This window comes from Protopterus annectens, chromosome 8.part0 (assembly GCF_019279795.1).
Source record: "Protopterus annectens isolate FY-2018-M chromosome 8.part0, PAN1.0, whole genome shotgun sequence".
NCBI lineage: Eukaryota > Metazoa > Chordata > Ceratodontiformes > Protopteridae > Protopterus > Protopterus annectens.
In genome coordinates this window covers 766,560,885-766,574,574 of record NC_056741.1, presented here as the reverse complement: position 1 = coordinate 766,574,574, position 13,690 = coordinate 766,560,885, and positions in this window count along the sequence as shown.

Genomic DNA, 13,690 nt, shown 5'->3' with positions numbered 1-13,690 from the left:
GTGTGCCCACACAACAAAGTATTAGTTTAACGGTGTGCACACTTATGCAACCAGCGTATTGTACGTTTTTATATTTTTTATATTTTTCCCCTAACAGATTTGCTTGCATTTCAATTGAATTGTACAGGTTATAGGTCACATTAAAGGTGGGAAAAAATTTGAAATGATTTATTGTGGTCTCAGTTTTTTATATCACAAAAAGTTTACACACCCCTGTTAAAATGCCAGGTTTTAGTGATATAAAAAAATGAGACCACAATAAATCATTTCAAAACTTTTCCCACATTTAATGTGACATATAACCTGTCCAATTCAATTGAAAAACAAACAAATCTGTTAGGGGAAAAATATAAAAAAAAATAAAAAAAACGTACAATAAGCTGATTGCATAAGTGTGCACACCTTTAAACTAATGCTAATACAAATTATTTGGGTATAATCTACATTAAATAAAAAGATGCTCCAGTCTATAGCAGGGAAATTGATGTCACCTAGTATTATGGAGTCATTGCTCATAGGAATTTCATCTAGAACTTCCAGAAATCAAACATGATCATCTGGAAAAAATGGAAAGGGGTTCTATAGCATGTTGTAATCTGGTATGTGTTCTTGTATATGGTAAACTGAAGTTTTAGCTTAGTTCATTAGTCTCTGTGCATCAGTCTGGGTGACAAGGGGTCCTTTACAAAGATGGCAACACCAACACAGCTTCCACCAGACCTAAAGGCATGGTAGATGCAAAACTCTGGTACGGAGGGTGCGCTTTCTTTACATTTAGTCCATATTTCTATAACTACGCATACACAGACCTGTTTCAGATGCAGAAGTCCTCAAGACTGGACAATTTGTTTTTGAGACTCCTGACATTGAGAATAGCCAATTTAATGCAGTCCAGTTTAGGGTTAGATGAATTTGCTACGTTAGGAGGATGCCCATTAGATAAAAGTCTGCCTAAAAAGGCAATGTACAGGCTTTTGCTAGTATATGGAAACCTTTGAATGAGAGATATACTTCATATCTTGCCAAATAAGTAGGACTGTCTATCATCTTGCACCATGTCGATACATACTGGGTCCCCATGGAATGACATCAGCTATTAAGTTAAATGTTAAAACAAATTATCTTCTCTTTCTACTTAGACATTGATCTTGGTGAAGCAAGGATTCCACTCTGGATAAGAATCTCACCTGCTTCTTGCACAAGTCCAGAGAGTTCCAACATGTCTCTGTACATGTCCCTCGGAGTTTTGTACCCCAAGTCATTCACTCCCATATGCACTGTCACTATATCATAGGTACTGAGAGGCCTTGTGATGAGTGTGATCCTGGTACATGAAAAGTAACTGATAGTAACCCCATCTTTGCCCAGCCTGGTGAGTGGCAAATCTGGAACAAATGAATCACCAATCACTAATGTATTTTCATCAGAGGCTAGTTTAATATTACATGTTTGGGAGCAACTTTGCTGCTGGTGACTTGTGCGTGTGTATAGAGATGGTGAGTTTATTGTCTTTTGGTTCTAGGAGGCTTTGGCAAGGATATTTATGTCATCAACATATGACATTTTACTGTGGTCTGTGAAAATGAAGTAGTGACTGAAGTGAGGGTGTGACCATATTATACTTTCTGTGTATTGTTGATGAGAGAGACAGACAGACAGATGGATGCCTCCATTTTAGATAGGCATTTATACCTCTCATAAGATGGAATTTATTTGTGTTAATTAGGTCATTATCAGAGAGCATAAGGCAGTTACTACACTGTCTTAGGATACAAAGAGCTAGCATGTTGATGATGGAAGGGATACAAATTTACTGACTCTCAGTTATGTCCAGTACCATAAGTGTTGGCTAAGTGGATAAGGAAATTAAAGGAGGTTCAGGGGAGGACTTGGGGGGGAGGAGATAACAGAATAATGTCAGTAATGGCAGCTAAGCAACACTTAGCATTGAGCCTAAGGGAGGGCTGTGGAATATACTGTCTGTATGGAGACAGTCATACAACAGAGCAGCTCACAGTGTGCTGATGTTCCTAGCACAACTGGAAGTGCATCAAGGCAGCTTAGGGGAGATAAAGGTAGATTATGCTGCCTAGACATTGACTGAACAATCATCAAGAAAAGGGACAACTGACAGTTTGGTAATACACTGACTGCTTTGTATAACTCATGCCAGGAGGCAATTCCATACATAGTTAGTTAAAATGCATGCAGAAATAGGTACCATAGCAGAGGTCTTATGGTAGCAGACTGGTAGCATGAGGAGGACAGCACGGGACAGTCAGTAGTTTAAGTAGGTAGGCAGGGGTTTAAGAAGGATCTGGCTTCCATATTGAAAGAAGAGGTACAAGGAAAAATGGTCTGCTCCAAAGGACCCCAAGAATTTGGCCAGTGTGCTGGTAGCTCCATTGATGGAGATCTTTAGCAAATCACTGATAACTGTAGAAGTGCTTAAGGACTGCAAGACAGCAACTGTTATAGCCTTGTATAATATGAGGGAATAGAACAAATTTGGGGTACTGCAGGATTGTTAGTTTATGGCAACCAAGTCATAGGGAGAACACTGAGAAAGGCTGTTTGATCTCATACTGGATAACCTGCAGAAAAAAAACATCATTGGTTTGTGATTAAAAGGTGCTGATGCAGTTTTATGATTAGGCTGAAGGCAAACTTGACAAGGGAGTAACTCAAAAAGTGATTTACCTGGATTTCAGCCAGGCCTTTAACACAGTCCCATACTCCTGGCTGCTACGAAAACTCAAAGGGTTGGGGTAGAATCAAGAATGAGGAGATGGATTACTGCTTGGTAAAAATGAAAACACAGAGGGTTGCTGCTAAAGAGAGACAATCTCAGAAACAAGGTACTTCTGGTGCTGGTCCTGGGTGCAGTATTCTTCGGTGCGCTGATTATAGGGAATAAAGACGTGCAGCCAGATTCAATAAAGCTTACACGGTCCCATTACACTGTGTTAGCATCGCAGTAGCACAGTGCTTTGGATTCAGTAAGAAGCTTTACACTGTGTGTAGAGCCATGCACAGCCACACAAACCAGGTAAACACCATGGCATTTAAATTACAGCATAAACAGCTGAATTGTATGCTAATCAACCAATAGAAAATAGAGGAGCTATTCAACAAGCAACCATGTAGACTCAGTGCTGGATTTCTCTACGAATTCCAAAACCTGTTGGAATGTAGCCATGGAAAGGAGTCTACACAGAAACAATATTAAGGGCAGCTTTTGTTTTAATTCATGTGTATGTGCAACAGGCCAAAGTCTATGCTGCTGTTCTGCTAATAGGCCCCAGCCAAGAAGAAGAGTTTTCAGACCCCCCACCAGGGGCAACAATATCCTAGACCCAGTCATTACCAACATGAGTGACCAATGTTCCATACCTGATGTCATCTCCTCGTTGGTCAGATCTGACCATAAGCTAATCACCCTAGATATCCACATCCCGCCCCCACCCACCATTAAGGAAACCATGGTAAAAAATTTCAACAAAGCCAACTCCATGCTTCTTAAGACAGAAGTAGCGAATTTCATGACACCCATGCAGATGGACAATATAGTTACGACTCCTGAATCCTACACAAATGCACTCTATAAGTACTTACACGAGAGCATGGATCATGCTATTCCAAACAGAACCAAGGCACTATCCTTCAAAAAAAGGAAGCCAATCTGGTGGTCCCCTGCCATAAACAAACTCTACAACAGAAGGAAGAAACTGTTGCAAAAGAGACTAAAATCCCATGAGTGTAGGAGCTCCCTGGACAGCCTCAGTGAGAAGCTGAGATCCCTTATAAGATCCTCCAAAGCTAGCTATGAAAACAAAATTGCCACTGATTCTAAGGGCAACAGCAAAGCATTCTATAGCTATGTCAAGAATTTCAATACCAACATCCAGATCTGCTCTGAGTTACAGCACAATGGCATGAAAATTACAGAACCAACTGATATTGCCAACATCCTGGCAGATAGGTTCAGTGCTAACTTTACCCCCCCCCCCACCTCCTAAAGGGCCAATATCTATACAGGAAGAATGCAGAGACCCTGTAATCACATCTGTGCAGGTAAAAGTTGCACTCTCTAAAACCAAAAACACAGCAAACATGTGACCGGACAACATTCCAGGCTGCATTTTACATGAACTTCAGAACAAACTGGCTCCCCACCTAAGCACCATGTTCAATCATAGTCTCACATCAGGCTTTGTGCATTTATCCTACTCCACAAAGGGGGAGCCAACACTTACCCAGGGAACTATCGCCCTATTAGCCTGACGAGCCTGGTCTGCAAGGCCATGGAATGTATCATCATGGAACTCCTAAACAAAGACATTGGTAACCTCCAAACTCTGGACCCCACCCAGTTCAGGTTTGTGAAAGGCAGATCATGCCTTCTGAACCTGATCGACTTCTTTGAGGCAGTCACCAAAGCCGTACATGAGGGTAAGGTGGTTCACACAGCCCATCTTGAGTTCGCCAAGGCTTTTGACACCATCCCCCATTCTGGAATTATAGCTAAACTCACTAAACTAGGTATAAATCTCTACATCACAAGATGGGTTGCCAACTGGCTCACTGACAGAACCCACACTGTAAAAGTTGCAGATTCCAAATCTGACTTCAAACGGGTGACGAGTGGACTACCACAGGGTTCAGTCTTGGGATCACTCCTGTTTGGTATCTACTTCTCTGAAGTACAAGCTAACACAGAAGGCCTCTGGCTAACAAAGTTTGCAGATGACTGCAAACTAGGAGCCATAGTCGAGTCCCCAAATGATGTGGACATCCTACAGAAAGGCCTCACTGAGACAGATGCCTGGTGTCAGAGGCATGGCCTCAAGCTGAATGCCAAAACGTGCATTGTCATCCCCTTTGGTAAAAACTCTGTACCCATGAACTACCACATAAATGGCAGTCTACTTAATGCCGAATGTATGATAAGAGACCTTGGGACCCAGGTGGACAGTAGTCTCTCCTTTGATAATCACATTGCCACAGTCATCAGGAAATCCTTCTGTGTGGCACACCTCATCAAAAAAGGGTTCTCATCCAGGAAAAAAGAGGTAATTGTTCCCCTCTACTCGACACTCATTTGACCCATTATAGAGTACAATGCCTCTTTTGGAATGTACCTCACAAGACATCTGCAGCAGCTGGAAAGGCCACAGAAGTACATCACAAAGAGGATTACTGGTCTCAAACAGATGCCCTACACTGACCATCACAAAAAACTCCAGCTTTACTCTGTAGCATATCGCCTACTTCGAGGGGATCTCTGCCTAACATATAAAGTTATGTTAAACCCAGAGCTGTTGTACATGCTACACCTAAATAAATCCCAATCCCTACCAGCGTTATGCTCTAGGGACCTAAACCTTGTCACCACAATAAACAGGACATGCTGGAGGGATAGATTCCTGTCCCAGAGACTTCCTATACTCTGGAACAAGCTACCCATCTATGTCAAGCAAAGCTCCTCATTAGCACTCTTCAAGAAAAATCTTGATGAGTGGATGGGAAATAGGAAATACACCCTGGGGATCACTTCTGTGGCTCTGCTCAACAGGGTCACAGGAAATTAGCTTTCTTGGGTGGCATAAGCCAGGGAACCTTGTTGGCTAAGCTTACTTAGGCCCTTGGGCCAATAGCCTAGTACCTACTTATGAACCTATGAACCCCAGGTAACATATCTTAATCTACATGATGTGGAAATTGTAGAATGCTACAGGACCAACCAAAAATACCAGAGAGTGTGTGTTCGAGCTGCTGAAGTTGCAGTTCCAGTGCCTAGATACATCTAGGAGAGCCCTTCAGTACAATCTACATACATGTACTGAAATATTCACAGTGTGTGTGCCATGCTACACAACATCATCTTGAGAAAACAGCTTCAGCAGGATAAACAAGGGGAAGGGGCACACATCCCACCACTAATGGGAAGGTCACAGTAGCCTCAAACAGGTGAGGAGTCAAAGAGGGAAGCAGCAACTGCTGTGGGTGTAGACAGATGTAGGTGTGCTCAATATGCCCTCACATTGGCTAAGAGACAACACATAGCACACACTCACCACCTAAGGGCCTAAAACCTTCTCCTATGCACATGCATATAGTAACACTGATGCCAGGCAAAACTCACAACCTTTACCTCCCCCATGTATTGGCTGTGTACTGCTTGCATCAGAATCAGCCCTGAACTAAAACTGTTGCAACTGCTGGATTTAAAAAGTAAGTTTTATACCTGGAGTGTTTGTTTGTGTCTTTCGGCTTTTCCCGGTTAGGGGTCGCCACAGCGGAACTCCGGTCCGCTAATGATTGGTAGTGGATTTTTATGTACCGGGTTACCAGCCCTGACACACAACCTTCAACAAAGGCATGCCCCATTCACATATGCCTCCACACAGAAGACGCTCTAGCTGAGAATCGAATGGGACAACGTCTTGCTATGAGGCGACAACACTACCGCTGCACCACCACCGCAGTAAGTTTTGAACCTGGAGTGTATTGTGTAATAATATGAATGCTTGGCATGTCCTTGCATGTTGTTACTTAGTAGTGTAGACAAGTAAAAGGTGGGAGAGTTGTACAGAAATTATCTTAACATGTGGCAGCAGAGACTTATTTGACTTATATGTGCCATTATTAAATAGTAGGCCTCAGGCATCAAAGATTCACACAGTCATACGTCTCAAAAGTAGTAGTGATGGTCACTGCATGTCCTTAATTTAGCACCATACATTTGTACTGGAAAATCATTAAAGAGAGAAGTTGTGAAGTAATGATACACATTTCACAACTTCTCTCTTTAATGAGAGAAGTTGTGAAGTAATGATACACATTTCAGTTTTAGACTTCAACCCTCACAAGATCATGAACAATAAAGATGGAAAAATGTTGATGCTATCAACTGTCTAACTTCCTAAGACCAATGTCAGTCAGAGGTGCAATTACCAGTTCAACATCACAAATGCAGATATACTAAGCACTAAGTTAGCTATGCAACCTGGACATCAGACATAAAACTTAAGTATTTCTGAATACAAAAGATAGAAAACAGAGATATGGCACAGTTATCATCACTTGCATAGGGTGTTGCTGGGGGGGGGGGCAGGAAGACTAGGTTGACATAAAAGGTCAGTGAGAGTATATGAATAAGAAAGAGAAGCAGACACACACTCAGATAAAGTAACACATGGCCAGTGAGATGAAATGAGTTTTAAGCTTCACTGCTGAACCATGTAACTGTTGTGTGTGTGTCTGTATGAGTCCTCCAGCTGAAATTTGTGTGTGAGTGTCTGCATGAAAACAGCCAAGCTCTGTGCTAACTCTACCTCTTGGTATGTTGGACAGGAGTGAGACATGCATGGTAGAGGTGGCAGTTCATTTTTGTCATACCTGACACCGAGAACTGGTTCTGTCATGAGTTGCACTGGCACATCCATGCCCACGATCAGATCCACTGCTGCTACCTGAACATGACTGATGTCTGCTGGATGAACTCCCTCACAAGGACACCCAGGACCATGACCCCATAGCCTGCCACATCTGGGTGTGAGCAGCTGAACCATTGATGGAACAGTGGAAGTACTGCCACTATGGGATCATGATCAGAAATGGCCACATTGGCTAACAGCAGATGATGTGGCTGACCTAAGCCTATGAGGATGCTATCCCCCTCCCAGCAGATGTTCCTTCACAGACACCACTCATTCCAATGTGTCATTCATCTGATCCATTAAATTGGCAACATGGTGAAGGCAGTCATGCATATTAGACTGTGCCACATCTACAACCCTAAGCATTTCTTTGGAGGACCTACGGGAATGTACCTATGCTTCCATGATGGCCCTAAACATACATTGAGTGGCATGGGAAAAGATGCCTGGATCAGGTGGAGGATGGACAGCAGGCCTCTTCTGAGCACCTCTAACAACCCTCCTGTGTGGCATTTTGCCCATACTTTGGATATGGCCGGAGTCAACAGGCACTGAAGCCACAGTAACCACACTTCCCTGATCGATTGTCTTGCCCTCCACCTGTCCAATATTTGAGGAGTCACAAGAATGGGTGGGCAAAGGCCTACTGGCTGTGTCCGGTGGAATTTCAGGGGATGGCTGTATGCCAACCTCAGTGCCAGACTCAACCTCTGCATCCTCTGACTGTGCCTCTGTTTGACCCCCACCATCATCATCAGCGTCTGTTGATACTCTGACGACATCAGGTAGTAGAATTCATACACTTCCACTGCCAGGATCACCTGTGATAATAAGCAACAAACACAGGAACATTTAATACCTACACTACTATAGTCTGATATATGCTAACAAAATAACAGTGGTGCCACTATTAGACAGTACAGCAATACACACAACAGTCCTGGCATCGACATCACACACTAAAGAATTTCATGATCTGCTCATAAGTACTGACATAAAAATGTTTGGTTTACCATGTGAAGATGATGGTTTGCTCCCTATGCCAGATGGTCCTGGAAGAAGTTAAGGAAAAGGTAAGGACAACATCATTTACAATTAACAATAACACAGAGGGTAATATTGTCTTCCCTTTATATGTCCATTAACTATGCTTTCAACAAAAACCTGGATGACAAGTCCAACCTAAGCCCATTGTGTAATCAATCAGAATGTGATGTTAACTGTAACAATCTTTAATCCCCCCCCCCAAATTTTCTTGTTAAACAGAACTAACTTATTGATTTAAATTAACAGTATTTAACAAATGAGATACAAAAGCCTACCTGAAAGCTCCTCCTGGGGCATGCTTGCTGTCCCTGAAACAGTAGCACCGATGTTAAGGGCATGCTGTCCTGTACTTTCCTGGAAGCTGTCTGGATCCCCAACAGTCGACAGGAACTCTTCATTTGCTGTTAGTGGTGGCTCTGTAGCAGACCCCCACAATGCCTATCCAATCATGAGCCACTGCAGCTTCTCTCTCCCCATGAAAAGGAGATCATTTCAATGGCCCTATGGTGCGCACCAGATCATGTGTCCTGCTGTGTCCATCTACTGCATTCACATCTGCAACTATCTGCTGCCAAATTTGCATTCTGCCGGACATATCTCCACATCCCCTCTCAAGCAGGAAGGCATCATGTCATCTAAAGGCTTCCACAGTGACCTGATTCCCAGGGTCAGTGAAGGATTTTTTTGGGTGATTGAGAAAACTGAGTGCCATAGTCCTAAGTGTCCTAAAAGACAACAGAAGAATAATACACATAACTATCACATAACTACAAAATAACTGTTCCCAGATAAAACAGAAAAGGTAGCATTTCAGTATTATGCACTGGAGAAACATAAAGCAGTCTAGAGATCTGAAATATGAACAACAGCCTGGATGCAAAAAAAAAAAAAAAAAAAAAACACTTCCAAAACAATGGGCAAATGACAGATCTGGCTAAGAAACCATCATTGAAATTCTAAACGTGCTATCAAGTAAACTGTCCCTGAAACATGTCTACAGATTTAACACAAAACATTCCATTTTAAGGCATTGCCAATCACGTGTGTCTGTGAAATGCCCTGACAAACATGCCCATGGCATCAATACACTTCTAACTAATGCATACAGATAAAAGTGTATCCTTTACTAATAAAATATATATATATATATATATATATATATATATAAATCTATTAAATAGATTTTTCTTAATGACATTTCAGCATGTGCAGTATATAGCTGACAAAAATGCAAGCATACCTTCTCAAATTCTTTAATTTTCTGTGCAGATATATCCCAGAGTAACAGCCTCTTTTCTGTGTTCTTCACATAAACAAGTCTCCCCTTCTTCAGTTTCCCTAGTTAAATGGTTGCATTTTTATGGCATAGATTCAGGGCTGTCAGCACAGTGAAGATGCAGATCAAATGTGAACTCATTAGAACTGCTGAATCTCAAATACTTGGCACCATGTAACATATGTAAACATAGTGCAGGCACATCCTCAGTGTTTGTTTTTAATGGATTTCAACAGTGAATGATTACTGATAGGGAGAAGGAAAACACAACAGCAATGCAGACTACCCTACATCCAGTGGGTGTGTAAGTTTAGACTTACAAAGTGTTAGATGCAACTTTGTCAAGGTTGAAAATCTAAGTAAGCAGCACTCAATTCACAGGTTCAGTTCATTAACATCCAACCTCCCCTTCACTTGATGGCAACTGCATAGTATATTATTGCCATTTAATATCCTCACACATTTTAAGGACAATGATATAAAATGGCTTACAGACTGCATGTCTGAGATTACTAGTCAGATAAGAAAAGAATGAGCAGCAAACACAGAGAGGTAAGACATATCTGCAAGCAATACTCATAATTGGTTGTGTGATCACTTAGTGTACTACATCCAAAATAAATACATGCACAAATAACTGCTACCATATTTCTCCAAAAATAAGACCAGGTCTTATACTCTTTCCCCTACCAAAATACACATTAGGGCTTATTTTCAGGGGATGCCTTATTTATCCCCTGTACAACAATCTACATTTATTCATTTATTCATGTACAAAAATCGACATTTATTCATGTACACAAATCAACATTTATTCATGTACAAAAATCAACATTTATTCATGTACACAAATTGGCATTTATTTGGTACGTTTTTGTTATTGGGCAGCAGTTCTAAGTAACGCATTAACATTTGTGTGAAAATTCTACATAAATAGTGCAACAAATATTTCAATTTCAGAATATCTATACCTTGGCTTTCACAGTGCAATATTTCATGCTAAACAGAAAGTGCAGAAAAATCTCAATACATATGTATTGGAGGAGGGGTATAAAATTGAAAGGAGAAGCAATCCATTATGTTGCCCTGATAATGGAAAAGTTATTCAAATACAGTCATGTCATATTCTTCTGGAACATTGCCATAAGTCTACAACCCCCGAATTCTAGCCTGAATTTCTTGTGACTCCATTTCCTGTAGAACCATTGGCCCCAATCGGTCATGCCTAGCAATAGAGGTCTCCTTAAATGAGCACTGCTTGTCCAAGTAGCCTGCTCATAGTGCATTGGCAACACAGCTGTCAGTGATTTTATCACATAAATTTTTCACCCATGTCACGACCTCTTGCAGGCTAGGCTTCACAAGATTTCTATGCTGATTCCTCTCCATTCTATTTTCAGTGTAGTCATTGAGTTCCATGTGTAAATGGTCCATGAATGGCTTGTTTATTGCAATATCAAGAATTCGGAGATAGACAGTCATTCCTGCAGGAATCACTATTTGATCTATTCTTCTCCGTACAAGGAATTTCCTCGTGTCTTTAGCGCAGTGAGTGCTGGCTGAATCCCAGACTAGCAGACCTCTTTTGCCACCTCACAAAACAAGTGGCAGCATTACATCAAACAACTTCCTTATAACTGCATGCCTGTACCAGGCTTTTTCAGTTACAAGAATGTAAATGCCTGAAACACATTCAATCTTATCTTTCTTGCCTTTATTAATGATTAGAGGTGGGGTTTTTTTTCCATCTAGATGAACTGCCAAAATACAGGTAACACGTGCACCCTTGTAACCAGTGGAGGGAATGTAGATTGATGAGGCACCCCTCTGATCAATTGTTGTTTGAGATCCTTGGCCCATAAACACTGCAGTTTCATCCATAGCAATCATGTTGGAGAGTTATATTTAGAAAAGTCGATGTCATCAACAAAGGACTTGAATGCAAGTGCACATTTAAGAACTTCAGTATCTTCTAGCCTGAACAATGCTGTTGATCTTTTTAGAGACAGTTCATATTGCTGAAGGAAGCCATCCAGCCAATGTTGTGATGCTTTGAATTCTTCTTGGGATATTTCTAACTGTGGTGCCATTGCAAGGGCAAATGCTTGAATATCAGCCCTGCACACAACCAAAGCCTTTGCTCTCCTGTTAGCAATCCATTCACAGATGATGTCTTCCAGCTTAGGAAATAATGGTTGCTGACCTGATCCACACTGATCCACACTTGCACTTCTTAGCATTTCCCTTGTCAGCCTGTTGACTGATGTTATCGTATGCTGCACTCCATTTTCAGACCATTCAGAGATCTAACTTCTTCTCTTTGCAGAAAGCCAACAGATTCTTTCTCCGGGAGTCCTCCATGATTCCTTTCTTGTACTCGATGGAATAGCTCTTTCTTTTTGCACTCATCTTGTCTGGGGGGGGGTTATCTGAAGACTTACGAGACCAGACTGGTAACACAAAATGGTGACAGTTAAGAAGACACAACCACAACCATTCATTATCAAGTGCGCACCCTTACGTACGTTGTCTGTACTTTGACCGATCAAAGTACACCTGCCAGTGTTTATGGGCCAAGGATCTCAACTGTCAAGTGTGAGTGATGATTAGGGTTATAGTAATACTCGTGGAGGACTCCCAGGGAAAGAATCTTAAGACTTTCTGCAAGGAGAAGAAGTTAGGTGTCCAAATGGTTCAAAAATGGTGAGCAGAATATGATAACCTCAGTCAACAGGTGCCAATAATATTATTTTATAATTCAACATGTCTGTCATGTGCTGTTGGTGATCTTAACTGGGGCTTATTTTTGAGGTAGGGCTTATATCATGACCACCCTGGAAAACCATGCAAGGCCTTATTCTCTGGTTAGGTCTTATTTACGAGGAAATACTGTATGTAACCTGGGAAAAGAGCTCTCCCACCTGGGTAGAAGTGGAAGCCATGAGGGTATCCCTCCCGATGGAAGTCCTTAAGATGGCATTCCCAAAATATCGCAGTCCCAGGAGGTGCTCTGGATGGGAGAGCAGGGGCACATGGAAGTCTTGATGAGAATCTGGCTGAGGCCTCATGGCCCAGCAGAGTTCCATGAGGCTGGGTAGGATGGGTGGGAAGCTCTCCTGAGAGGATCAGAGGGCACATTTGACTCATTATGATTTGGCAGCCTCCAGGAGTTATGTAACCTGGGAAAAGAGCTCTCCATCCTGGGTAGAAGTGGAAGCCATGAGGGGGTCCCTCCCAATGCAAGTCCTTAAGATGGCATCCCTGAAATATCGCAAAGTCCCTGGAGGTGCTCTGAATGGGAGAACAGGGGTACACAGAAGTCTTGATGAGGATCTGGCTGAGGCCTCATGGCTCAACAGAGTTCCAAGAGGCTGGGTAGGATGGGTGGGAAGCTCCCCTGAGAGGCTCTGAGGGCACGGCTGACACATTATGATTTGGCAGCCTCCAGGAATTATGTAACCCTGGAAAAGAGCTCTCCCACCTGTGTAGAAGTGGAAGTTATGAGGGGGTCCCTCCCAATGGAAGTCCTTAAGGGAGAGAGAGGCAGAAAATGGCCAGGTTGGGAGAGCTGCTCCCGCCTAGGTGAGAGGGTCTGGATCGTGCCCCCCCCCGTGGGATGGAAGTCCTCAAGGGAACATCTGGCAGAAGGCTGTGGGGCCAGGAGTGCTCCTGCCTGGGTGAGCCGGATCAGGCGGTGATCCCACAATGGAAGTCCTCAAGGGAGCGCCGGGCAGAAGGCTGCAAGGCCCAGAGAGCTACTTCCTGGGTGAGCAGGGTCAGGCAGAAGCCCCCAAAATAGACATCCTTAAGGGAGTGAGTGGTGGGCATCTGTGGGGCCTCTAAAGCTCCTGCCAGGCAGGGGGAAGGCATCCGACCTCGGCTGGTACACGACTGCATCCCTGAAAAATCGCAAAGTCCCCAGAGG